General features: G+C 39.9%; 1 protein-coding gene across 11 annotated transcripts in view; it reads right to left on the bottom strand.

The window, feature by feature from the left end:
• EXD3 (exonuclease 3'-5' domain containing 3) overlaps nt 1-25863 on the bottom strand; it is a 296388-nt gene that overhangs the window by 260540 nt on the left and 9985 nt on the right. The window lies entirely within an intron of this gene.

Below are 25863 nucleotides of genomic sequence, written 5' to 3'. Positions count from 1 at the left end.
GACCGAACAGGAGAGTGGGTAGGAGCTCACACTGGTTGCTCATGAAGTAGGACTGTTGAGGGAACACAAACTGCATATCCTTTGTGGTTCTTACTGACTGTCCCAGGAATGGCAACACTGCAGCTAGAGGACAAATGTCTCCTCATTATCAGCCCAGCCTAGCAATTAGCTGATAATGCTCAGCTGCCAGGATTTGGAAAGATAGGCACTGGAGAAACATTCCTCCAGTTTCCTGTTTGAATAATGCAATCCTCACTGTCTGGATCTCACAGTCAGAACATCATGCTGCACCCGGGCCAGCTTTATTATTTCTTTCATGCTTACTGTTTACATTTTGCCTTTCACCCTCCACATGTTTTCTGTCTACAGCTCTTGAAGGTAAGTCATGAGCTTTAGCTATTGCACAATGCAACATCTCCAGGGACCTTTTATATTCTCCTCCAGATGGTTGGGTGGACAATACCCTTCTTTCCACATCCTTTACACTCTCAAATTCTGATGAATCCAAAATGTTTGACCAAATTTAAAATGGAATACAGATATACTTGCTCTAGCTTCTTTTTTTTTTTTTCATGCTGGAAAAGGTTGGAAAATTCTTGGCAATAAGCTTCTATTGACTATACAAAATATCACTTTATTTGCCTGGCAACACTGCTATGGTGGTACATTCTCAGTCAGCTGCACTTCTGATGACAATAATGAATGGTATGAAAACATTTAGCTATATTAAGGAATCAAAGAAGAGCAGAGCTGGAAGGGCCCTTGAGAGCTTGTCTAGTCTTTCTCTTACACCTTAAGGTAGAATCAACTGTAGCTCCTCCATTTTCAACAGATACTTATCTAAAGCCAGTCTTAAAACCTTTCCAACACTGATACTCGACAACTCACCAAGGGACTCAATTCCAGTCTTTCATTATTTCTGTTCAAAGTGTACAGGAACAACAGCTTACTTTTCTTTTCGCTTTTGCATAGCTGACAAGCATTATCACACCCTCCCTTGTCCAGACTGAATCATTCCTCTTCCCCTCTTGTCTCAAATCTCATTTTCTGGACCTCAAATTGTTCGGCTCTTGCTTTCTAATTAGCAGCCCCCAGTTTTCCTGAAATGCAACATCCCCACCTGGGCACAGTACTCCACACAGAGGTATTACCATGACTCATTGGCATAGCAGCTTATTTCATGTGCTTTGAAGACATCTGCACGCAGTTGTCCCCTGCAGCAATAAGACATTGAGGGCTACAGTAGATCCCTGAGTAGATGAAAGTCAATGAAGTCTATACAACTGCTGGCTTGTCACTCCTCTCGCAGCCTGAAAACATGGTAATTCTTGCTTAAATGCAGAGCCTTGTTCTTACCACAGCTAAACTACTCCTCTTTTTAGGCCATTTCTCCAACCTCTTAAAAGATTACTTAAATTCTATACCTAGCATACTGGGACGCTCATAATAATTCCTCTCAAACTTAGTTTATCACCTTCCTCTCTACAACTGATTTCTAGTTCTAGCATACTTGTACATCACTGAAATTTCACATGACCACTTTTATTTTCTAACCCAGAAACAATTACGTCTGCATTTAATAAACGATGTGACACACAAAGTATAGTAATTCTATGTACTGTAGTAACAATGAAGTACATGGTCAGTTATTATGTTCTACATGAAGAGACATACACTTTCTAGCAGTTTATCTTAATTTTTATTATCTGTGGCATTACATTTTTTTTTTTAGCACAGATGTATTTTTAGAGTGCTAGTGAAGGAAGTACAAGAGTTAAGACAGTTTTCAAAAGCAATTCAGAAGACTTAGTTGGCAGTTCAGAGTATTTTTATCATCCTGTGTGCTTCACTAGTAATGGTGTGTTAAATTAATTTCTAGTGTACTTAAGAGCAAATGTTAGTGCTATTATCATGCCTGCTAAAAGCTTCTCATTATTCATGACAAATTTTACCATGGTATTTTATCATACGATAGCATCTAGCAAGCTGCACGTAAACTCAGTTATGCCAGTGAAGGTGTAAAACAGCTTCACACAGCTGGAATCACAGAGGTATCTGGGCAAAATTCACCCAAAAAAGTCAATATGTAAAGTAATTACAAGATTTTTCAAGATCCAGTTTGCATTGAAGAGCCATTCTGTGTAATTCTTATCTAATTTCTCCAACAACATAGAGGCAGAGTACTTTGCTAAATAAAGCATGACTAAACCGACTCCAGGTCATGTTAATAAATGGATAGGAATGGAAAGAAAGTAGTTAGAAATAAAATTACAGAAAAAAAAATCAGGAAAAACAGAAACTGCAAGCCAGCAGCAAACGATTCCAAGAGATCACCATAAGTAAAGAATCACTGTTATATTAGTTCTTCCTCCTTTCTTGCCAACTGGAATTAACAATACAAATAATCATTAATGAAGGTAAAAATGCATCTGCCCTGTAAGGATGGATGGTGTATCAGCAATCTCCAGAACAAAAGAAAAAGCTTAGCCAGCGGGGACATTTTAAAGAAGCACAAAGCATCCAATCAGCCTGGATTCCATTGAATGCAATGAGGTTGTAAGTAAAGTTTTGGGAAGCTGTGCCCTGTACAAGTGCAGGTCCCAATAAACCATGAGATCACGCCTCAAGAAGCCTGGCTGTGGATAAGCAGGCACAGAGCTACTCTGCTTTCATATTAATAATGGTGTCAGTCAGAGGAAGAGGCTTCTACTGGTGTCTACCTCTGTGATAATGACGGGGAAATAAAACCAGCCAGGTTACTGAAAAACAAGGATAAAAGCTTTAGCAGCAGGTAAAGAATGGAATTATGTGGTGACTGATCCTTTTATTAATCCTTTGGTAAGAAGGACCACATACAACAAATATAAAACATGAAATTCATCTGCTTTGTTAACAATTAAGAAGTATGCGTTTGTTCATTTTTTCTTGCATATAACAAAATTGGTGGTTCTCTGACAAAACATTTATAAACTTAGGAGGCTGGTTTTGATGACTACCTAGCAAAACGGCATGAATTGTTGCAGTTCCCTAATGCACCAGGCCAGCATTATACCTACTCCTACATAATTTCAAATGAAAAAATCCTAAAGGCTTAAAGAAACATTTAGTAGATAGATTTCCAATTCCAAATTCACATGTTTCTGCAGCAACGAGACGGTGTTATGTTATTGCCTTGATCAGTCTGGAAATCAGCACAAAATCAGCTATCGTTTTTCATCTTTATAAATGAATAGAAAGTCACAGTAATACAACAGTTTTTCTTTTGGCCAAGAATAACAGATCACTAGTGTGTTTATAACAATAATTGCAGGGGGGGGAAGCAACCCTTGGAAAATAGGATGTCATATCAGCAAAATGTTCATGCATCTTTCATTCACTTGGGTTGTTACAGACCTGTTTGTTTATAAATGATCATTCAGTCCCACTCATGCTTATACAAACACCCAAAGGTAAATAAATGCATCTCTGTACAGCGTTTGATCTCCAGTTCAAGAAAAAGGAAGGTTACCAAATCATTGGTCACTAGGAGGTTGTCTTGCTCTCCTCCTCCTCAGAAAATCACACAGGAACCTTAGCACTAAGAGATGCACAGACTAAGTGAAGAAACTAAAGCATTAAGTGAAGACATTAAGGTAATCCAAATACAGATAAGATTGTTACCGTAATTAAGAGGAGGAAATAGTCAATTATCAACTGAAAAGTTATAGTGCCAACCTAAAAAAAACCCTGAATTAAACTAGATGGTCAGCCTAGTTTTCATAAATTAAGGACAGATTCTGTATTTGAAAGATTAAAAGATTTTTTAAAAATATATTACGGAAGAATTTCCAAGGAATCATCTTGATACAGTTTGAGCTTCCAGATTGCCTCCCTCCTCCCCAAGTACATAACATGCTCACACATTTTCTTCCCAAGTTTACATTCAACTTGATCTGAATGGAAGAAGAAAAACTTCAAGGGAACGGGATGCTTGTTAGTAACAGCAGCTATTGCCCCACACATGGAAAAGCGCAGAAGAAGGAGTTTGTCACCCGCCTTCTGCCAGGACAAGATCTCGCCCCTGGCATGTTTCTCATACCAGGGATGACAAGTGACAGTGCCCACTCACCAATAATCCATACCCTGTTTGAGAGAAGGAGGAGTTTTTAGGTCAAACACACTTATTCCAAAGGAAAGGAGGCTGCAAAATGAAAAGGTGTTAAGCTGGTCTTCAGGTACAGTGGAGTTTTTGCGCTGCCTATGCTGACTGGACTACAAGACTGTACAAACACTGATGTAAGTTTAGACCACAGCTTAATTAAAAGAAAAAAAAAACATCTATTTCCAGATGCACAGCATGCGCACCGAGCACTGCAGTGCTGTGGAGCAGCTGTTCTTTAAGTGGCCTTCTTCTAAAGAGAACATTATGTTCTCTTCCGCATGAGCTCAGAGAAACCAGGATTTTTGCCCCTGCAAAAACCACATGCATGTAGACCCCTTCCAGGCTACAACTTTTATGTATCCTGAAATGAATTCCCAGAGCATTCTTTGAAAGCCCTTTGGTTAACATGAATGTCTCAGCCAAGAATGGACTTTTCTGGATCTCGCTCATAGGCTGTTACTGAGAACTGTACCAACTCATTTTTCCAGCCTCTAGGACTACTGCATGCAACCGACTTCTTTTTTTTCTTTAAGGACTTTGCCCCAGGATCATTATTAAAAATGACTTCCAGACTTGGGAATAATCTCACATATAATCCCTTTTCAAAAATACCAATATTAGATTATCACTGTGCCCAGTGAGTAAAAACTGATATGCCTAGAAAAATATTTACAAAACCGTGCTTAGGAATATTACAGAAACTTTACAATGTTACTGAAATCTGATCAACATAACTTAATCTAAAGTCAACTCTAAATCATACTGTTTATTCTTACCAACTCTCTCAATTTTCATGTGAATCTTGGAATATTTACTCAAGCTCCAGCTCAGAATTGTACTGCTGTACACATCTCAACGTTCACTTGTTTGGCAGAACAAGTGTATAATAAATGAAATGTGTCCTACATGTGTAGGACTGGAAATTGTCCTGGTCGTGTAGTAAATAGCATTATCTTGCAATCAAGTAAAGAGTTTTAAAAATGTATTGATGGTATTAACCAAGTTTCGATACAACTTCTTCCAGTCAGAATTAACAGTAGCTGGTATGACTGTTTTAAGAAAGAGAGGGTATGTGAAAGGTAAAAAACCTTTTTCTGTTTTGCACGTCATCCGTAGTGGTGGTGATGCGACAGCTACTTGAGCCAAATCACAGACAGAAAAGAACAATCCTTTTCAGAAGCATCTTGACTGGAGAGCTTCCATCCTATTAATTCCCTCCCTGCACTTATGGCCGAGCAGAAGCAAAGTTAGGAACCCTCCTGACTTGCCCTTCACAAGACGTAATTCCTACTGCATGTAGACTAGTGGGAGTCTCACATGGCCTTGAATGAGGGAGAAGTTCCCTCTTCCTGAAGGCTGCATGCCATCAGTATTTGAGACTCCCACAGACCACACCAGTGCTTGCAAGCAAGGGACAGGTAACGTTGTCCTCGTACAGCTACACCTCCTGCAAACAAGGTATCACTAAAGAACAGGAACGGTTTCATTTACTTAAAACTGCTGTATTTACAGACTCGGCTGCCACTCAAAGCAATGACGCAAGTTAAGTTCTTATGGTAATCAGTAGTATAGTTAATCTGACTGTAATCAGAATCACAGTCGTCATGGTTCATTAGTGCATTGTTTTTAAGTAGCGTTTTAATGATTGTGCCATTGAAACCTGTAATCGGCTCAGTTCATTAACTTGGGGAAAGAAGCTCAAGTCCCGTTTCCCACTTGCAGAATGGGAACAGCGTTATTCACCTTCCTTCGCCTGGTGCACTTAGGGCACGGGGTACTGAGGAACACTGCTAGAGCCAGAGCTTCCAAAGCATTCGGTGCCAGCACCTCCCGTTGAGAACAATGGTACTTGCTGGCTGCTGGGAGCTTTTGAAAGTCTGGCACAGACACATTAAAGATTGTTGCATCACTCTTTTCAAATTGGGAACTTCAAAGTCACTTACAGGACACAGGCTTTGTATTCCCTTCCAAAAAATATGTATTTTCACTGGGCAAACACACATTAGCTCTCATACGAGTACAAACCTAGTGGGAACAAGCTGTAGGCACCCTTCCTCTGTACCAACCCAGGCAAGGTGATTCCCAGGAGAAGGGGGTTAACCTTACTCACTCGCGATCATATGTACCTGTGCCTTCCCTCCCTTGCAGAGGGCAGCTGCGGAACGAGAGCTCTCAGGTGATGAGCATCCCCCATCACACACACTGGTCCAGTGAAGACATGGACGGAGTTGTCTTGCTTCCCTGTGGCTCCTTCAAGACCTTTTACCGGAGCAAAATTTTAGCTCCCCAGAGTAGCAAATTTAATTTCAGGTCATATCTGCCACACAGCTTATGCAGATAATCTCTGCCAACCATTATCACTTCTTAAGAAATATTATCTTATAAAGCAGAAATAAAATTTATCAGTAAAAATAAAATAAACCGAAAGGGAAAAATTATTTCACTATTTAACCTTGACAGCAAAGGGAAGAAATATTACGTAGGCAGCTAAATATGGCACCATGTCTCAAGGCTCAGATAACACTGAAAGCAATGTTATTTTAACACATATGCTAAAAACAAAGGCGGGATATTTTGTCTTCGCAAGCATTTGCTAGTTGTTCCTGTCCACACCTATGGACAGAAAACACTCTAATGAAGACGTATAAATAAATGAGTTACACATTCACCTCCGCCATTTTTCCCCAGTAATCTACTTCTAGATGTCAGTGTAACACAGAGATGAGTTTCAAAACTAATACTTTTTTTTAATCCTGAAACACTTTAATACTGAGTTTGTGACATGACACTGATTTTCACAAAGGAAAATATTCCTGGTATTAACAAGAGATTTACATTAGAAATCGGATGCTGAGAAAAACAGAAATAGTATCAACAGCTTAATTCTTTATGGTTTGCGATTGGCTTCAATAAATTTAGGATTTTTTTTTTTAAAGTGATTAGTGAACCACAGACAGGTTCATGAAAAATAAACCTTACTGGACTAACTGAAAGGACTAACTTTGATTTTTAATAAAACTGCAAAATTCAGGTAAAATGCACATCATCATACAAAATCTTGCTGTTAATATTTATTTAGATTCCGTTGGAAAGATTCTGTTCTTTGGCTCCAACTTACGTACACAACTCTGAACAACTGGTAAATATATTAAAGATTGTGCCGATTATCCTTATTCAAATGTTTTGGCAGAAGTCCATAGAAACAGAGAAACCCTGTGTAACCTCAAGCTTATGAATGAAAAATAAAGGAAGTCTGAGAAAAAAGTAAACTAAATGTACTGCAGAAAAATATTCTTAAATAAATGGATGAGAATAAGCAAGAACACCCCAGAGTGTAAAGCATCCAGGGGTTTTCACCAAACACAGGATGACAATGCAGACACAGGCTTCGTGGAAAGGTGTGCTCTGGTCTGCACGTGCACAAGTGTTCAAGAAGCAGATCTCAGCTGTCTGTTGGAGTTAACTGTCCTACGTTGTAATGCATCTTCTGAAGTCTTGGCAGCTTACCAGGACAATACTGGTTGCTGCACAACATACTTGAACCAACACTATCAGGATCGGCGAACCCTTGAACACAGGATTAGGAGGCAAGGTGGAGGGCGTATTTGAGCACAGCCAAGGCAGCGGGAGACCTGATCTGAAAGGTGCAAGCCTTGAGAGTAAAAGCATTTACATGCAATACCAAGGACTACACCAACAGGCAGGGATGGCAGCAATTAAGTTAAGTAAGAGGCTTAATTTCAGGTAGGCTGAGTATCTGGGAAAAAAAAAAATCTTGAAGGGTGAGAATCAATATAAGGAATTATTCCTCAGGGAAACACTGGAAGCGCTTTTGCGTGGGTATTTTATGAGAGACTGGGCATACCACCAACAAATGTACTGCAGGAAAGAATCAGACAATGGCAAGGAAATGGATTAAACGTGTTAGCAAGACAATTTCCAGATCCGATTTCTGTGAAGAGAAGACCATGACCTCACCACTGGATCTGTGGTGTTACCATTAAGCACTGCCCCATACAAGCCCCAAGTCCCTCACTAGCATGGGTATGGTCTTGAGACAGACCACACCAAACACTGAAAGGGATCTGGGAGTGTCTCCTCATTGTTATTTTATTTTTGTATTAACGATGGGTCAATTTATGCCCGCAGATTTTGTAAGGCAGAATTCACCAGGGATACTGAGGAGCAGAAAACTGAGACACAGAATAAAGCTTTTGGGGAAAACAAGAGGCCTGAACTTCATTAAAAGAAAAAAAAGCCAAAGGAACAGAACATTTGAAGACACATATGTGGGAGAAGCGACTCTTTTCCAAGGACAGATGGCAGTGATGGAAACACTGAAAATGGCTGGTTGGCCAAACCGCTTTTCTGTATTTGCCTCGTCCTTTCCAGTTCACTGAAGCGCAGCAGAAGTGCCAGCAGCTTTTCCGTGTGGAGGGTTCCCACAACTTAACAAGCACAGAAACGATTTCGGCACCTATCAGCATCCAGTCAGGTCTCTGTGTATCTACTGTGCGTACCCACCATTTGCACTTCCAAATCAGAGCAGCTGTTTCAGATGCAGCTGTGGGAAAAACCAAAAGCTAGAGCTCCCCTTTCACCGGTTGACTAATAGGGGTTGGCCACAACATCCAAATAAACAGGAGCTTAGCAAATGGATAAACTGTTTAATCAAGGGATTAGCCCACTGTAAACACACACTGTCCGATTAAAATATCCTTCCCCTCTTGTAAGAATGAATTGTCCCCCCATGGGGTACCTTCACATGTTGAATTTATTGGCACTTCAGTGAAGCACTACAGAAAATGATAGAGCTGATTAAGTTGGCCATCAGGCCAGAGGACTGATGCATAGCTATCATGTTAAAACAGGACTCAAAGATACAAAGCTCATCTCATTACTCCAAGCTGCTGTAAGCATTCTAGGATAGCTTTACACTGGTACTGTATATAACGAGGCCCTCTTCTTTAGACCAATGGTTCACATAAGCCTGCAATAATATTTTATGGAATATTTAACCCTTTGGTTAGTAGGACCATCTTCTTGCCTAGAGATAATGCTAAAGGCTTTCTTCGATCTGTGTTTTGTCATATCTTGATTTTTTTGTCATTTTTTTTTTTTTTTTAATGCTCCCAAAAGTTACCTACCCTTTTTGCTAGCTCTTGGCTGGGTTACTGCATAGACGGACCTTGAAGACGATTCATGGGACAGAAGTGTATTTGCTGCCTTCGAAACACTGGAGCACAATCGGACCAAATGATCATCTAGTCAATGTCCTGTCTCCAGAGGTGGACAACAGCAGATGCTGAGGGAATATTATTAAAAGGGAGCAGGTATGAAGTGATACTTCCCTGACACTCTTCCAGCTTCTAGAAATCCACTGCACAGGGGATCTGAGGCAGAGATGGAGGTTGTGCTTGTAGAAGTCGATGGAATTTTTTTCCACTAATTTGTTCAGTTGCTTCATGAATTCACAAGAGCTTTAGCACTCATACCACCCTGCATCAAAGCTTTCCATAACTCATCTATGTTGCACGAAAAAGTATCTCCTTATGTTTGATCTAAACCTTTCCACTGTTATTTTGAAGCTCCACATCTCTGGTATTAGAAGAGATTGTTCACAATCTCTCCCTACTCCTGTTCTTTATTTCACTAATAATCAACTATATAAAGTGTGTAGCAGATGGGATCCTCAGTATCAAAACCCAACACCATCCCACTGATTTGTCACAATAGCTGAAAAGCAGCTGAGAATAAAGAAAAAAAAATAGAGAGTTCAATGTTGAGAACAGACAGGCTTCTATATTTGATCCACTTTTCACAGGAACAAAGTTTTGATCCATAGATCCTTCAGGAATGCTGAAAGATTAGATTTTATGAATATAAGACTTTGGGAAAGTTTCCTTTATTTTCTTTTGGCCATCACATCAGCTGAAAAACTATAGCAATTTATTTTGTTCTTATGCTTCCAGAAATATAATTGGACACAAACATATCAAATTAATCCACTTCTGTGATTAAGCTGAAGTTGGACATGGATCGTTCTCAAAAGCACTGGTAAGCACATGCATCTCCAGTATCCCGGGCACGTGGCTCACGACATTTATCAGTACCTCCAAAGAACTCTGAGAGATGAATGCTGAGTTCTGGTGGAGGCTGTAAGAGATTTCAGGCCTCGCTCTCCTTTACAGTAATTTCAGCAGTAGTTAGTGAGACAATGGGATAAATTCTGTTATCAATAAGATAGTAGAGTCATCAGGCATTTATTGTAATATCTACCAATAAACTTCTCCAGGTCATCTGCTTAAAGGCAGAAAAGAGAAAAAGGTTTCAGTTAAATAAATCTGCTGAACCGCTGTATACCTTTTTATCATTATTTTTAACCTATTGCCCAAAAGTATAGAAAAGGAGTCCTCAGCCTCGGAGAAACATAATGGTGAACATTCCTTTAAGTTTAATGCTGCTGTTTCTAAAGGAGGTAATAAATATCAAACGAATAGGAGAGCTGTGAGTATGCCACCAGCATGGATTGTCATTTAAATCCTTTCCAATTATAAGAACAATGAGAGCATGTGTCTGGAAAGGACTTTGGGGAACGATATCCTTTTAACCTCCCACAGCTATTTGGTCAAGGGCTCTCCAGGGAATTCGGCAGTGGGGTGGACCATGCGATAAGCAGGTTAGCTTCCGATGCACCCCGCAGTTAACAGCACCAAAGCTGCATTAACATCCGCACGCTGCACCCAGCAATACTGAGTAGCAAGGCATAAACGCTTCCAAGCCTGTGTGAATAAGAAACTACAGACAGCCCTTATCCCAAGAATGTACTTAATCTTCAGCAACACGGAGTTAAGAAAGGAGGATTCTGGTCTCCATTTCAGCAGACTGGGAGAACTGGACTGCATTAAACAGACACAGTAGCTTTCACGTGTTGCCTGTGCAACTGTCACTGAGCGAAATAGGAAAGTCAAACAAACACTTCAAACAATTTCCATGCCCCGTTGTTCCTAATATCCTCCTTAAACTCCCAGCAAAGCACATCATCTCTATCTGTAAATTTACTTTTAAAGTTTGAAGTTAAGAAATACTTGAAACTAAGCACAAGCTTAGGGGGACTATTAGGTCAGGCTCAAATCTAGATTGTATTCTGCATTAAAAAGTAAAAGTTCACTAAAGCATCATGTTTTCCTTTCTCTCTGTTCAATAGAAGTGGATATTTGAAAAAGGCAGCTTATTTCTATTCTATATTTACTCCATATCATAATCGTTAAATTAAGTAATGGAATGATTTAGGAGATTTAGTGTTGCTGCACTGGTATAGCTGGATGCATCTCCAGAAGGCAGAACAGAGTGGGGAAGACTTAGGAAAACATGCAACAATTTTCTTATTCAGAGACCAAGGGAAGAGGAACTCTCCACTACTCCCATTTTTTTATTCTTCAAATTCCTTTAAATTTTTAAATATGTATGAATTCTCCATAATCTACAACTGCATTTTATGAATGCTTATGAACAACACAAACATTTCCTGGTAACACAAAAAATCAAGACGGGCTGATAGAAAATAGAAGCTATCCATCTTCCACAAGAATGAAATGTAGTTTCCTTCTACAAATGGTTCAGTGGCACCTGGATACCTGCCAGCTTCTTTCTGGCAGTCAGAGGATCAGTAAGTTTAAATTAAACTTTATGAGCACCAGCGTACACCTCCTTGTTCCATTATCTTGGGCAAGGATGGGTCCAAAACCCTCAAGAAAACACTTTTCAGATCTCAGCATCACTAACACAGGGAACTTCAGCCATCATTTTCACAAGATGGGTACGTTCAGTTCTTCAAAGTTACACTGACGCATTCACTGGTGACCAGGGAAGGGTGTCTCCTTCAGCTCAGAAAACACACTGGGCTCATTTAAACAGATCCAGTATATGTATTTACTGTGCAGTTTCAGCAAAATTTTGGCTAAAAGATAATGCACACTTAGTCAGCTGAAACAGATTGCAATCGCCACGTTTTCAGCCTCCTGTTGTACGCCACAGTCTTTCACCCCTTCCTCTGGGCAGCAAAGTTACCAGGGATGCTGTCTAGCTCCTGCTGTATGGGATTATACAACCATATCCCTGTGGGTTTTGGCGTGAGCGCAGATGGGAGGCGGCAGAAGAAAAATGAGCATATTTTGCTTTGCACACCATTCTGCCTGGGGGATTTCTGGCAAATATCTTTATACATACGGCAGACAGAGCTTGGCTTGTCCACAGTTAAACCTCAACAGCTCATTGACAAGTGCTATAACAACAATATAGGAAATGGAAACCAATACAAAAGCAAACAAGAAAAGGGTAAAGCACTCTCATGGATCTTGCTCCTGAAAGCAATTTCACATCGATTACTCAATAGCAACATTTTAATAGATCTGTTTGGTTTTAGCCAGGCTCCTATTTTGGCAGGGTATGTTACCTTGTTTTCTCCTCTAGTTCTCTCATATTTCTATGAGATACTGGTTGCAAGTTCTATCTCACCACTCTTAAGACATCTATGTCTCCCATGTCTCCTACAGCTAGTCCTGTTGTCAAAAGAAAGAGGCACTTCTAGGAGATCATTCATTTTAGGATAATCTGACTCATGCCCTAGAAACTTCTCTCCGCTGACTCTGCAAATCCCGGGGTTACTAGCTCTGCAGGCTACAGAGCTAGAGCGGACGTCTACATTCAGTCCCTCTCAGAGATACAGAAGTTGGGAGTCTTCTCGCCTCACTCCAGCCACAAATACAGTGTCTGGTCTCACTCTGGACAATGGAAAGAGAAGCAGGTTTCAGAGCACCACTGAACTCACTGGAGTAGCTCGTAAGCACTGCAGTTCTTCCAGACTGGAACACCCAGGAGAGGGGTGTCATTTAAAATAGGACCCAAAAGAGACTTACAAAAAAGCAAAAACCAAAAAACCACAAAAACACCCAGCAGAAGGCTAATAATGAAAAATGTGAATGTAGTCTATGCATACAACTAGTTGATTTCAAGGTATTTTCAATTCTAGAAAAGCCATAAATCATTATAAACCGGACTTACAGAACCCTAACAATAGGACTGTAACGTACTTCTGACTTGAAATTGCTTGTAATTTTACAAAACTTTATCTAGGCAGATATTTCCTTGATGGAAATTGCAGACTGAATAACTTGAGAAAATTCCTTCACAAGCATTTCCTCCATTTCTGAAACACGTATGTTTTCCATACCCGGATGTGTTCTTGCCATTCTCATTAAAATCTCCCCAAACGAGGGCAGGTTGAGAGCCACAGTTAAAAACCCTCATTTACGAATGCTCAGTAAAGAATGGCTACAAGGTCAAACTCAAATTTCTTTAAGGGTCCTAAACATAGCATGCCCCAAGCCTAAGGAGCTTGCCTTCCAATTACAATGCTGGAAAACTGCAAATAAGGCTATGAACAAGCACTGGAACAGGGAAGAGAGACAGGCAGTAACAATGCCACAAGCTGGGAAGGAAACTGCGTGGAGATTACTGAAATTACTTATCACTCACAGCTACTACTTGAGTCAAAAAAACCTGATTTGAAAACCAAGAGATGATTATTAAATTTGCAAAACACACCAAATTAGCAGTGACTGTCAGCACACAGGAAGACAGGAATAAAAAGCAAACTGCTCTTGACAAATTGAAGAAGTCTGGAGGAAAACAAAAAAGAAAGTAGTTTAATAAGGATTCTAAATTAGCATCAGAAATCCCTATTAGACACACCAATGGAAAAAGAGGTCACGGGAGATACTTTCAAAGGGATACTGTGATTCTGCAAGAATTGTGTCTTTCAAAAATAATCCTAAAACAGTAAAGGAAGCCTGTATACAAAGACTAGATACCTTTTTAAAGATGTTAAAATGCAAACAGCGGTAGACCATGTTATACAAGAGAGGAAACTATTGCTCTAATCATGATTTCCAGTCTTAAAATCCCTATATTTGGTAAAGGTCAAAACTTCTTAAGCTCACCAGAAGCAATAATTTATTCCGTGGTGCTTTCCAAGAGTAGTTTTCAATTTCTGCTATTTTCTTGGAGGTATATCTAAGAGATGTAGGTACCTACTTATGTGTTAAACATTGTAGACAAGATAGAAGGATTTCTGTGATAGTATTTCTAAAAGATTTATACCTTTGAGCAAAGAGAAGTCTGAGAAATTACAGGGTGTGTGGGGGGGAAATCATTCAATTGGTAAACACAAGAAAAACCCCAGAATCTCTTTTACAACCTTAGCTATTGCTGTCACAAAAGACTAACTACTGCAGAGGAGATTTCCTTCATCCAAGTTCTACAGCATATGCCAAAATGCCTAAATGCATGATTAGATGCTGACCAGGGAAGGTAACACAGCTGCACTCGAGAGAGCTTGTTGGTGAAGGGGCAGGTGGCAGGAAAGAGTGGTCACCTCTGTCTTCTGAATCAGCCCTCGTCTCCCCACCTTTTACCACTCAGCAGGGAAAACTCTGTCTCCACTTTTGGTTCCGTCTGTGGAGTTGAACCATTTATCACTGTAGGAGGAAGTTAATAGGAGCCCTGACATGGAGAATGCAGGGAGAAAACAGCACCATTTTCATAAAGACTGAACACAGGCCAGGGCAGTGAACCTAAATCCTTGCTCCTTCTGCCACCCTGCTCTCGTTGGTTATTGACTAACAGGTTCTCAGTTTTCAGCTGTAAGTCAACCTCAGCCAAGAGACGGCAAATCACACATTATCCAACTCCCTCCCTCTTTCGCACAAAGCAGCATCTGTACCAGCGACTCTTCTGCAGAACCTGAGCTTACCTCCTGCAGCCCTAGCACAACAGCATTGCCACTTCAGCCATGTTCTCATCCCATTACCAATAAACTGTGCTTTTAATAATATTTCCTCTGAGGATACTCTTCAAAGCCACCCAGATTCCCTTACTCCTAAGCATATCTGATTCTATCGAGCACTCTGTGCAGCTTCCCTCAAAAATAATAAGCTCCAAAGCAGACTTGAATTCTCATCCAAGTTCTCATTTTGATGATTGTCTTCTGGTTTCACTTCTTTGAATTCAACTTGGACAAAGTCACGTGTGATCTTGACACACTACCAAAGGGTGACCGTGCATCATCACAGACCATGAGGTACTTCCAGAGCATCCCCATGCCTCAATATCAGAAAGCCTTGCTTCCTGCTTTCTGTACTTCTCACAGCCACATTAAGAAGATGATGGGTAATTTTAGCCAGGAACAATCAACAGGCTCCTAGAGCATCACAGGTTTCCTCCCACACCCTGCAGGAGTCTAGAACTAATCTCTTCTTGTATATAAAGGTTACAGACTTTGCCTCAATACTGGGATCTTCAAACCTCACTCCACTGTTCCTATTTCATTCACTTCTACTGGTGATGAAAAAGCTGGGAACCAGAAAGCAGACAACATTAGAGCAACTGCCACAATTTTCATTCCCATATAAGCATCTTTTCACGCAGAAGGCAAGGAGATAACATTCTCCATGTCAGGGCTCCTATTAACTTCCTCCTACAGTGATAAATGGTTCAACTCCACAGACGGAACCAAAAGTGGAGACAGAGTTTTCCCTGCTGAATGGGAAAAGGTGGGGAGACGAGGGCTGATTCAGAAGACAGAGGTGACCACTCTTTCCTGCCACCTGCCACTTCACCAACAAGCTCTCTCGAGTTTACAAGTGACTAAATTAATAATAGCACATGTCCTCAAACCCGGCTTCTTCAGCTTAAAGTATGAAACAAAAAACCATACAAAAGCATATACCATCTGTGCAAGACAGCATATAGAAAATTGAGTTTACACAGATGCGACATATCACACACTCCCTTATGTCTCTATCAACACAGCAGCTTTGCAAATCTGCCCTAAATAAAAACAAAATTGACAACACGTTATGTCTGAGGCCAGCAGGGCTGCCTAAGCCTAGCATGTACTTGGCAGAGTTTGGATTGTTCTCTCCACTTTTAACAAACAACTCACTTATAAATGGAAAACTTGCTAATGTTCAAGTATTCTGCTGTGTTCAAATGTCAGGAGGATTGTATTCAACTAAGTCTCCTGGAGGGATCAACTAATTGGCCATCAAATTCATAGAGATGAAGCTGTAGGTTGCTTAAAAACTAACAGGACATGACACAGCCTTCTTACAATCCACAGTAGGGACAAACACTGGTCTGGAACATTTTCTAGTTCCATTAACTCTTTACCAACACATAAAAATAACACTTTAAAGATGTTTATTCTTACAAGTTACATTAGGTGAAGAATATAGCTGAACAATATGGCTGAACACATATGGAAATACTTAAGCAGCAGCTCCATGTTCTGTCCAAGAAGTCTGTAGACAAACACAATAAACTTAAGTTACACACATGACAACTCAATGTACTACACAAAGAAAAAACACCAACAGAAAGACAGACAAAAAAGTGTGTTTTCATAAAAAACAAACTTCATTTATTTTGTCAGAGGAGCATCTGAGGGAGGGAGTAGCTGGAACAGACAAGCACAGAAATAGGAAAATACAATTAAAGAGAATAAGGCACCAAAGACGAGCCTTACCAAGACGCATCTTCGCCCAGCCAATATCGTGTCTTGGACAGTGGTCAATGCCTAAGGAAGAGAACTGGGCAGCTATATTCCCCAACACATTCCCTGAGCCTGCAACAACTTGTAGCTTAACATTTCACATGCCAGGTCTTCTGTATTGGTATGAGATAGACTTTATGGATCTTTCTTCCAAGAATATATCCAACTGCTTTCATGCAAACTCTCAGCACCAGAGTCTTGTTGCAACAGCTGCCACATTGTATTCATTTGGCAAAGAGTTATTTCTTTTTGTTTATTTTGAACTTCCTACTGCCGTTGGACATACCCACTTTTTGTTAGGGAATGAAAGAGAAATGGGGAATGATTGCTTCTCTTCTGTCCCACTCAGGCATCTTTTCTTCAGGCCCAGACATTCTTCATTTGCAAGCTGTTCCATAACCTGTTATTGGGGGAGGCAGTACCTTGTTTAGCCATAGCTGTAAACAGAGATAATTCCATTTTCTCACGTTACTCTACATTTACTGACGCCGAGTTTAACCTGCTAGTTTATTTTCCAATTACACAGTACCACAAGGGAGGTACTTTTGAAGCTTTAGAGTTGACTATGCCAAAGTGCTTCTAAATCACTCAGACTTTGTTATTTCTCTATCCATTGCCTTCCTCAGCTCATCTGGGAGAGTGTTAAACAGCACGGGTCTCATACGACTCCTGTGTCACTCTAATGGTAACCACCCTCCACTATAACGATTACTGCTACACATTTTCTCACCTTTTAACCAGTCACTGGTTTACTAAAGACTATTCTCTCTCATCCCCAGAACAATCATTTGCCTTAAGAAGCTGCAGAGAAGGATCACGTCAGAAGCTCACTGAGAATCTGAGGATGCCATACACACTGGAACACCCTAATCCATATGTCTGCTGAGCCTTTCAAGTCCTTGAAGATTCGTCAAGTGATGAATCTTCTTTTACAAAAGACATGTTGACTCCTCCATGTTCATATAAAATCATGTGCCAAATAATTCTAATCTATATTATTCTTTTGACGATGCTGCACAATACAAAGCCAGATCTGCTGTTCCCCAAGCTCCCTGGAACTCTTTTGCAAGTTAGCATCTTATCAGCCCTATCTATTCTCTAATAGGGCTGAGGAGGTTTTAATTGAAAGGTTGCACACAGGTGTTAATAAATCAACAGTTTCTCCCTTGAATCCCTCCTGGGCTCTAACATCCTGGTCCCTGCAGCCAGTTATTGCTCACTGCATTCTTAAATTCTTCAATTAATAGTTGGGTTTGAGATGGGTTGTGATAAAGAAACCATGAGGAGCATAGATGCCTCAAACTCATTTGTTTGTTTCTGCTCCACCTTCTGCAAGTGATTCTTTCACACCCTAGTATTGAAGGATTTTTGCAAACTTTTAGACAAGCTTCTTATTCCCAGCATTTTTGGAAAAGAACTGTTACTTTTTATACTTCCTGAAAGCTGTTCCTCTAAGTTTTTGGCGTTTCAAAGTGTTTGTTCTTTTCTGTCTTCCTCACTTGGTCATGACTTCAGCTTTTGGAAGGATGCCTCTGACTCTACAGCCCTTCTCCCCTGCTGTTTCACATCATAACTTATCTCTCTCTCAAAGGGCTTCTGATAGGGCGGAGGCATTTGCTCTGCAGTACAGTGCCTTTAAATAATCTTCACACTACCTACAAACGTTTCACCCTTTTCACTGCTCCTTTCAGTTTCTTTTTAACATGCTTCCTCATTCTGTTGTACTTTCCCTTTTGAAATCAAGTATCACTTCAGTGAAGTTTTTGGCTTGGATTACTTCTGCAAGGATCTGTAAGTACACTTGTGTTCGCACTTATGGAGGGCCACTGGCAGTAAAATTTTGTACCAAGTTCTGCACAATTCCCAGGAGAAACCCAAAAGTATCTTCCTCTCTCTGGATTCCCCAACCAGATGTTTCCCAAAGGTGTCATTCTTGATGCCTAAGAGGACTGAGGTGCCAGTTTTCTCCCATTGTGTTTCCTACTTTAAAGCCACAGATTCTGTATTAGTCTATACTTTTCCTATCTACAAGTTCCAAGAATTTCTAATCTTAAGGATTCTATTATTAATACAGTTATTTTCCTGATGTGGCATTTAGCTTTAAGACACCACACTATTCCCCCAGGGGCTTGAACACTCTGCCATTTTTATGTAACCTATACCTTGGTACTAGGGTGTTCCAGTTGATGTTTTCCTTCCATCGACTTTCTTATAGCCCTATTCAACGGTCACATAAAAACCAGACTCCCTAAGTCATCCACCTTATTTCTTAAGATTTCCGAGTCTGTCTAGAAATACATACACATTAGGTCCAATTTTCTTCTTTTTTCGTGTTATGTCAATGCTAATCTAAGGGGAAAAACTGTCTGTCATATGATGAAAATTTTCAGTGACAAAGTGAACATGGTGGGTATAAGTTTCAGTGATAAAACAAAACAGCTATGTTCAAGAAGAGCTGGGAAGTCTTGCTTGAACAATTATCTAATAAATTCTTGCATCAAGCATTTTAGTTTCTTCTGGACTTCTAAAGTTTTTTCTGCTGTTATTTGCCAACAAAAAAAGGCTACAGATATATATGATAGGAAAAAAGAACCAGCAAGTGTATTTTCTACCAGTCACTACAGACAAGAGACAAAACCTATACTAATTAAGCCAGCGACCCCAGGGAAAGGAGGGAAATCTTCTGGTGTCTTGATTTTGGGGTTAACTTGTATATATTTGAGAAACTTATATGAACATGACAATGTACTTTGAATTTTTTCCATATTTATTATAATTTCAATATGTCCCTAAACTGATACACTAAAATACACATGAGAATGGACCTGATCATCAGTGCTTCTTAAGTCTCTTAAAAGGAAAAAGAACAAAGAAGAGTAATTTATCATACAGAGCTACATGGAAGTCTAGAGGGGAAGAAAGCCAGTGAAATCACTATAGAAAGGCTGCATCCACTGGTCTGAATAACTTAGATGCTGAGAAAGAGAAGAGCAAATGTAGGTACAAACTGGTGCTGGATTTTGTTTCCTATCGCCCAAAACCTGACACCTGATAACGTGCCACTCTTGAAAAGCGGATAGTTCAGCTTATTTCTCAGTTTATCATATTGAGTTTTCCCTGTTCATTCTACAGAAAATGCAAAAGTTATTAATTACTCTTCAAGAAAGGTAATTAGTATTTAGCTATTATTGATCATCTAAGCACAGAATAACTGTTTGCATTACTTCTGTTATGTTGTCCTTAGTAAACACATAAACATCAAGAAAGATGAATCCACAGGACAGAAACAGCTCTGCTCATCTCAAGAAATTAAAAATAATTGCTCTCTCTGGAAGTTCAGGATCAAATGCATCACTGAATGAAACATTTGCTTTAGAACCTTGAAGAAAAGCAACAAATGACAGGACCTTGCAAGCGGTTTATTTTCATTGCTCACTGAAAAATAACTGTGACAGTTATTTAACCCTCACCCAACTCTTCCTGTTGGTGTTCATGTTGATGCTGATCCAAGTTTGACACCCCAAAATAGCACGTCAGTAAGAAAATAAACTATGACTGAAAACTTCTCATCAAGTATAATTTTTGTTTTTCAAACACCTGTTACGCTAATACTACTGCCTTTTACCAAAGTATTAAATGAGCAAGGTAAGGAAATTCCTGAAAAACTGAATGCTGGACATAATGTTACAGACAACACTTTTAGGTCAAAGGCTAAATCCTCAAAGAATGAAAATCAAAGTTACCAGGGAGAGAACAAAAAGCATCAGCCCTAATATTACATATGCTGGTTAAACACGTCAGATGACTATACAGCGAGTTATAAAACAGGATTTCAGCATCAATAAGTATTTAAGTGTTATTGTTCATTCAGCTGAGCCCTCCATTACCCTACCTCTGTTCCTGAAGCTGCTAAGGTTATTCAAAGACCTCCTTGTCATACCTATCACTTGGAAGAGCACAGAAAATAAAGTGAAAGTGATGAATGTTTTCCAGTTATTACACTATATTTCATACCATATTTTAAATCATCTTGAGTAACAACTACTACCTACTGCTCTAAATCACACCAAAGAAGCCGCAGAATCTGCCAGTTAGTTATTCAGCATTGACTCATTCGTAGAAGAAAAACTATGGGCCTTGCAGTTACGCTTTTTACAGGGTTTGAGAGTATAATATCCAGCAATGAGAACAAAGAAAGGCAGGATCCCAGCAAGCCAGACCTGCCGCTTTCTATGGCCTTTGTTACTCAAAGCAGTAACAGTAATCCTAGGACAGACTTTTTGTCACATCTCTGAGATGTAGCTGCAGGTACAGTACATGAACCACAACACACAGTCAGCACAGACTTCAAATATTTTTATATTTAAAAATAAAGGAGCATATAAGACACCGTGAGAACAGGTTTAAGGGGGAGGGGAAATGTTTACATCATCTTCCAGAGTAAGTTGAAGGAATTCTCGATGCTCAGGACAATATGGCCTAAGGGAAATGGTAATGGGAGAGAAATAAATTCTTTCACCTCTGGGTTGAAATCCAAGTCAGGCTGGTAGTAGCCAAGAACCATTAGCTTAACATCTGCTAGCTGTTTGGTAACCCATGTGAAGTGAGTTATATTCCTTAGTGTCCACATCACAGTCCCACTAATTGGCACCACGTTGGCAATCTAAACAGAGAGGTTAAAGTCTGAACATACAGCAAGCATGAACTACAAGATTAGTCAACTTCACTTTTGAGTACATATGTGATAAATTATACATTTGGTATATGTAACTCCATCTAATTGCCCCACCATCCTGTTCTGCCCTCAGAATAAAATCATAAATCCAAGCAAGCCAACAAACTGTCAGCATTCCCTTGTCAAGCATACAGTTTCTAAATTACTAAGACATATTAAGTTCATTACTACTCAAAGTGCTTAAGCAACTGCTTAAATTTTAAGCAAAATACTGTACAGCATAAAGTTAAGTATGAGCTAAAGTGTTTGAATAATATGTACCATAAAAATAGTATCTTTTTAACTTCAGTTTTTAACTCAAAAATGCAACACTCACTCAAAATGCAGTAACAATACAGTCTTATAACTCCCAAATAACAACAAGGCTCTTTTCTCTTTGTCTTTCCTTCTTCTGCAGCTTCCCAACAAAGAAAGAGTGCCAAGGAACAAAGCTGACCTAAGAACAAGACCCATTAGCTTTTAGAAAATTATCCTTTGTATTGCCCCATGGTAAAACATTTGTGTCTGAGGACCAAAAAAATGTTATTATCTCTTAATAAAGAGCAATAAAAGAAAAAGCATTTTTCATATCATCTGAATATGGCAGCATAAAAAACAGTCTAAACTATGAAGGAAGGAAACTCATGTTACAGTTTAGAAACTGTTCCTGATGTTTACACATCACTTCAGTTTAAAGAACTGCTCATGATGGGAACATGATGAAAGCTGTTGAGAGTGAGGGGAGATATAAACGAAGCCAAAAGAAGCATCTTTGCCAGAACTCTACCAGAAAACAGAATCACAGAGTAAGTTAGTTTGGGAGGGACCTCTGGAGGTTTCCAATCCAATTGGCTGCTCAAAGGATGGCCAACTTCAAAGTTGGATGAGGTTGCCCAAGGATATTTTAGATGAAAGCACAACAAAGTACAATGCCCTGCAAAATCCACATGTAAAGAAATTGTTCTTGCTAGCCGAATACCCCTTTCATTTACCACTGCTCTGGAAAGATTCAAGTTCTAAGCTGTTTTGAGAAGTAATAATGGCTAGCTGCCATTAAGAACAGCGATAGACTGAAAAGGAAACAAACCTAACCTAAATATCCACTAGTACCAAGGTCTGGAGAACTTAACTTGGTAGAATGCAGACTTGAGGACAGGAGACTGTCTGAGAGAGCTTGGAAAGTATAATCCTCCCAAGATCCAGGTTTTATCTTATGTTGGAAAGGTATGCTCAGCCCTCATAAGAAAAATGCAGGCAGTGACAAAAGGCCAGTCTGCAGGAAAACAAACAACACCCCCCCCTCCCCCGTAAGTCTGCATTCCACAGCCATGTTCAAAGGGATGGATTTTTTTCTTCTTGTGCAAGAAACACTTGCAGACTTAACATCCAGACAATTTGATAGTATCTAAGCCACCTTAAACATGAACAGTCTGCCTCTTTTCGCACAGGCTGCTAACCGTTGCCTGCCTTACCTGTCCTCTGACAAAGCCAGACCAGTTTAACTTCTACGAAAAAACGCTGCCAGTTCCGAGCGTTTGCACACATGCTGCCAAGGATTTTGTGTTCTTTTTTCAATAGCTTGGTGGACCAAGGGATCTGTCTGATACAGCAAGACCACGTCTTCCTCAGAGCTCCAGTATCACTGCCAGGCCTGCTATCTGCTTCAGGCAGCAAGGACACAACCTTCTTTTTCCCATCACTAACTACTAAAGCCTCTAAGGTGGATCTTTTCTTATTCTCTTCTATAACTTTGAGAAGTAGAACAGGATCATGCCACATCTTTTAAATGCCAGACAAATTCCTTCTGGTTGAAGACACATTATTATTAGCCTCTTTTAAAATCACACCACTGCAAATAATTATAATGATATTTGACGTGGGATCTGCTGTGCTGATATCTGAAAGAGAATTAAGAGAGACTGTGATGAACATCAGGAGTCTAACACAAGCTGGAAGAAAGCAGGCTAGCACCAAAGACATAGATATTGCAACAGTTCTGCCTTTGGCTGCATTCAGCCCACCAAGCTGCCAGTTCAGGCTGTACTGAAGTAAATCTTCAGAACTAATTCATGATGCTACAGGAGTTAGTTGTGTGATAGGGCCCAAACAGAGGTTATAATCAAACGATGTAGTGAACTGCTTTATTGAGCAGCTCTAATATGCACTTCTGAACCCTCACGTAGGTTTCAAGTAAGCATTGATACTCAAATAAATGTTTTCTCACAAAACCAAGTATAGAAATAATACCAAATTCATGAGTTTCCTGAGAGCAATTCCCCTCCATTTGGAAAACAGGAGGGGTCCAAGAAAGAAATCCTTCTCTGCAGGGGAGGGAGGCAGGAAGGAAGGAAATGTGAATTACATACACCTCTGGATAAGTCCCCCTTTAAAAAAAGGAAGGAAATTAGAGTTAACCAAAAAGAGCGTGTTTAGCATCACTGCACAAGCTGGGTAAAAACACCTAGGAAATCCTGGCTAAAGATAATGCTGCCTCCTCCTGTCACTGTTGGGCTTTCCACAGTCATTGCGACAGGGAGAGGGGAAAGGTCCATTTGTCACTCTTTCATTTGCAGCACCACTTTGAAGTTACCTACAAATCAGAGTCACTATTTGATGGTCACCTCTCCCTATGTCATCCTATGCTTTTTTGTAATAGGGCTGTTAAAAAAACATGTGTTTTCACTTTTTTATTAAAAAAGGATAACTCATAACTGAGCAGAGACAAAGGCTCTGTTGATACAACAACATGTGGATTAAATCTGAAAGTAGAAAGAAAGCTGTTCTACTAAACTGACAATCCTGCACAGAGGGTTTATATCTAAATTGGTGTAATAAATCAATAGGAAAGATTTCTCTTTGGCTGAAAGAACCATTTATTTAGGCATGGAACAAGAGCATTTTAAAATTGCTCTGGACACTGTACACAAAAAGGTTTCTTCAGTTTTGGTCTTTTTTGCTTTCTTTTGTGTTTTAAGTATATCCCCAAAGTTTTGCATTTGCTTTACTTAAAAATATTTACTTTTTGGCGCTTAAACCTATGACAACTCAGCCAGCCAGCACTACTGGGCACTTAGCTAGACTCCTCCTGAAAAAAAAAAAAACGAAAAAAAAAGAAAGAAAGAAAAGTGGCTTGCTCCATTTACACTATTACATTACACAGAAGACTGGCCTAAATTTATGCTTTCCCCCCATTATGCTCCTCTCCTGTGTTTTTATGAACACATGTTCTACTTCTTCCCTTAAATTCTATTAGTAGTGGCTTTTTCACTCTTACTTAAGCAGGAAACACTCTCCAGTTGTTGCCACCTAGCCATATCAGACAGCAGTTTGTCCCACAACGTCTTCCGAGACCGACACAATAATCTGCCATATCAGAATGTCAGTCTGGAGGTAGGCTAACAGCAGGCAGGTGCTAAAGAAACTACTGTCACAACACCAGCCTCACAATACTGCCCAGAGACACACATGTGGTCTCCAGATCCCAAAAAGACAAGCTGCTGCTGCTGCACAGCGAAAAATAAGGAGGACTTGGCAGAACATTTTAAGTACGACACTGATTGTAACTATAGATGGGACCAAGAACTGCAACCGTCTTTTTTAATAAAAATCAGGTGGTACCTGGACCTGATTTCAGAGCTAATGCAAAGATGACACTAGCATCTACTAATTACATTTAATACATCATGCCATGAAGATGGCATTGGCTGACCCATGCAAAGATGTCACCACACAACTCCAGCTAGTCTTCAAAGAATGACAAAGACCAAAACATAAATCACCCTAAAAATAAACTTTCAGTTCCACAGAAATGTTCTGAGAGAAAATATTTGTAGGAGATGCTACTCAACACTGGAAGAAAGTATTTCACACAAGCACGCTGGAGCTTCTCTTCAGCACGTTCTGTAGATGTCACTGGCTGCTAGATTACTATTATTTTTTAGAACACCCAAACTGTATGTGTGGTAAAACACATGAGAGGGCATCTACATATGTGACGGAGTATAACACTGAGGGGGCAAAGATTTTGGCTGAAGCCTCTGTCATTCAAAATGTCATTCCTAATATCATTTACAGAAATCACAAAAGCCGAGCTCTTCAAAACCATTAAAAATACAATCCCCAGCCCCACAGATGAAAATGCTTTAGGCTTGGTAACTGTTTTTTTCTACCAGGGAAGTCCTTATTTATTCCATTTCACCTTAAATTCCATTTGCCAGTCAGGCAAACAAAAGTTTCCTCAGAAACTACAGCTGATGCAGGCACTCGGACGCCATCCCTGATAGCCTGACTGTCCGGCCTGCCTTGCCTGCTGCCCTATTCCTAACTCACCGAAACAATCCAGGGGGCCACACAACAGCCGCGGCGTCAGGTCTGGGCTGCTCACTCTCCCTGACC

The sequence above is a fragment of the Ciconia boyciana genome, chromosome 18 (assembly GCF_034638445.1).
Source record: "Ciconia boyciana chromosome 18, ASM3463844v1, whole genome shotgun sequence".
NCBI lineage: Eukaryota > Metazoa > Chordata > Aves > Ciconiiformes > Ciconiidae > Ciconia > Ciconia boyciana.
The sequence above is the reverse complement of the archived record's forward strand: the minus strand, read 5'-3'. Positions and strand labels throughout refer to the sequence as shown.